Raw genomic sequence first — 3345 nt, 5'->3', positions numbered from 1 at the left:
GGAGGGCGCAGCACCGAGGGTTGCGATCCCGTTGCCGGTCCCGGTCCAGTACGGGTGGGACACTGAGGGTTGCGGTCCGTTGCCGGACACGAAAAAAGACAAAAAGGAAAAAAAAAAAAAAAAAAAAAAACATTTGGTATACTCAATAAATGACAGATAACATGTAAAGGCCTTGGAACACAGAAAATGGGTAATAATAAATGTGTAATAAATAAGCCCGTTCTTGTTTATCCTAGGTAACATAGTATCAGTGATGATTGTTAAGGTAGAAAGTCATGAAATCCTAACCATTCATAACATCTTTCCAATCCATCTCCCCCTTTCCAATCCCATTGCTGCCACTCTTACTCAAGTTCTTTCTCTCACACACCTCCAATAGCCCAATGCCTTCCTATCTCTTCTTGATATTCTCCCCTCGGTCTGCCCACTACATGGTTGCCAGATTAAGATTCCTAAAACACTATTTTAATATGTCATTTCATCCAACTTAACATTCAAAGCCTTTCAGATTGGCTGCAATGTGCTAGTCTGCCTTATCAGCACATATTCTTACCCAGTCAAACTGGATCCCCTGCAGTGCACCAATATGCTTTTCTACATATGTCATCTTTTCTATATCCATTTCATTTCCTTTCTCTGCCTCTCAAAATACTCTTTCAAGTCTCAGTTAAAACTTTTTATTCCTCCTTATGCTCTTTCCCGACAGTCTCATGTAAAAGTTCCTGCTTCCTCTGAATCCTGGGTAATCCTCATTGTCTTACCACTGAACTGGTATAAACTACCTTTTATTCCAGTTATCTTTTTCTTATCTGAGCAAAGACAAATCAGGACTATGAAAGCAATCTTCATACATATAAATGAGTACTTATAGAACAAGGATTGTATAGACTCTAGAAAATGTGAAATCAATGAAGAGAACATACAGATTGAAGAAATAACTATGAAAAACCCAGAACTGCCTGAAAAGAGAATGCCCTGTCTTAAAGGTCAGTAGAGGTATTTGTCACCTGTGAGTAGAGGTGTTTCTAGAATATTTTGAATGGATACCAGTCAAGGGTGGTTCTGAGGGTATACCTATATTACCTTTTCCTTAGAAGAGCTCTAAGGAAGCCATATAATATATTAAGACTATAGGTTTTGGTCTCAGGCAAACTTGAATTTGAATTCTGGCTCTAATACTTATTTGCTATGTGTCCTTGTACAAAAATACTCAATCTTACTAGGCCTGTCTCCTCATCTATAAAATGAAGATAATACTTTCCTCTTCAGGTTGTCATTATGATTAAATAAGGTAAGGTATATAAATGGATAGCTTTTTGTCTGGTACCACACCTATAGCTACAGATATTATTAATACTCTTGTTCTCCAATTCCTAATGCTTCAGATTCAACGACTTACAGGTGCTGTGTAAAATAAGTTCTCCAGGAGACTCTGGTCATACTGAGGGTCATTCAGCTCACTGCTGCAATACACTTCACTCCCAGGAGATGGGGAATCTGGAGGAGAGCCTAATCCATTCCAGAAATGACCTTGGGATAATTCAGTGCTGTAGAGATAAGAAAAACAAAGCAGAAAGTCTTTAACAGAAGTTTCAGCCGAACTACTCTTTCTTTAGTGATACTTTTAAAGTTATAAACATGGAAGAAGATACGTTAAAAGACTCACATTAGGGCCAGCCCGTGGCTCACTCGGGAGAGTGCGGTGCTGATAACACCAAGGCCCCGGGTTCGGATCCCACATAGGGATGGCCGGTTCGCTCACTGGCTGAGCGTGGTGCTGACAACACCAAGTCAAGGGTTAAGATCCCCTTACCCGTCATCTTTTGGATCCCACATAGGGATGGCCGGTTCGCTCACTGGCTGAGCGTGGTGCTGACAACACCAAGTCAAGGGTTAAGATCCCCTTACCCGTCATCTTTTGGATCCCACATAGGGATGGCCGGTTCGCTCACTGGCTGAGCGTGGTGCTGACAACACCAAGTCAAGGGTTAAGATCCCCTTACCCGTCATCTTTTGGATCCCACATAGGGATGGCCGGTTCGCTCACTGGCTGAGCGTGGTGCTGACAACACCAAGTCAAGGGTTAAGATCCCCTTTCCCGTCATCTTTTGAAAAAAAAAAAAAGACTCACATTAAACAGAAGACTACTGGATAAATATTTTCCAATTATATTCATATTCCCTCTCCTCTGGGATGCCAAAAACTGGTATTCAAAAACACACTACTGACACTGATTGTGATCTCACTCACTTATTCAACAAACATTTACTAGTAACCTATTATGTGCTAGGTCCTGGATTATAATAGAGATGGCTAAGCTAACACAATCTCTATTCCTGTGGTGTTTAGGGTGTAGGAGGGAAAAAAAAAAAGGTAAACAACTATAATTTAATAAGTTAAATGTTACATATTGTTTTTGTGAAAAAATAGCTAATTCATAAATATGCCTTCTTCCATTTAGCAAAAATATGTATATTTAGGATTAATTATGACAAGATTAGTTCTATGTGGGATATAAAAATGAATATGAATAAAACACAACAAATAATTCATAAGCTAATAGGAAGATAAGCATAAAAATAACTAAAAACTCAGAATGTGTAAGAAATAATTTCTCCTTTTTTTTGGAAGTCCCGTACCATTCTGGTACATTTTTTGATAGCAATTTTTACTTTCTACCTTTTCTTTCAGGTCCTTGTATAAATTCCATATTTTTCTCAAAGTGTAAGCTCCCTGAGGGCAAAGTATGTGTATATTTTGCGGTTTGTTTCTCCCACAGTAAATAGCACTTAATGCACATCTGTTAATGAACTTAATGAATTTTTAATGAACATCTGCTGTTTAAAAATAAAAAGAAATATTTATTAAATATTATGTGCCAAGCACTGTGCTATACATTTCATTTTTCTTTCCCCTTTGCTTCCCTTTTAAGTTGGCTGCTATATTTTTTCCTCTTAATTTCTCAAGAAAATAGTACATAATCAATACCTTCAAGTTAGATAATCTTCCTACACTACTTTGTTTTGTTTTGTTTTTATTTTTTTCCTACACTACTTTGAACCAGCAGATATTCAATAAATGTTCCCTTCCTCACCTTTCCTCAATCTACATCAGAGTATCTCAACCTTAACACTACTGATATGTTGGGTCAGATAATTCTTTGTCACTGGGGTTGCACTTTGGACACCTGGCCTCTACTTACCAGACGCTAGTAGTACTCCCTCAGTTGTGACAACCCAAAATATCTCCAGACATTACCAGATGTACCACTGGGTGGAGGTGGGGAAGAATCCCCCCACCCCTCAGTCGAGAACCACTAATCTATGGTAATCTCTCTCAAAGGTC

The 3345-nt window shown here is 38.7% G+C and overlaps 1 protein-coding gene across 3 annotated transcripts in view; it reads right to left on the bottom strand.

Moving 5' to 3' along the window:
- C2CD3 (C2 calcium-dependent domain containing 3) overlaps positions 1 to 1479 on the bottom strand; it is a 98263-nt gene extending 96784 nt beyond the window's left edge. For all 3 annotated transcript variants that reach the window (XM_008588671.1, XM_008588672.1, XM_008588673.1), the window contains exon 1: positions 1400 to 1479. The gene's annotated coding sequence lies outside the window, so the exon portion shown is untranslated. The remainder of the gene's footprint in view (positions 1 to 1399) is intronic.
- Positions 1480 to 3345: the final 1866 nt, after the last annotated feature.

The sequence above is a fragment of the Galeopterus variegatus genome, unplaced genomic scaffold (assembly GCF_000696425.1).
Source record: "Galeopterus variegatus unplaced genomic scaffold, G_variegatus-3.0.2 Scaffold4951, whole genome shotgun sequence".
In the NCBI taxonomy this organism is placed as follows: Eukaryota; Metazoa; Chordata; class Mammalia; order Dermoptera; family Cynocephalidae; genus Galeopterus; species Galeopterus variegatus.
Note: the sequence above shows the minus strand (reverse complement) of the source record. Positions and strands in the feature narration are given on the sequence as shown.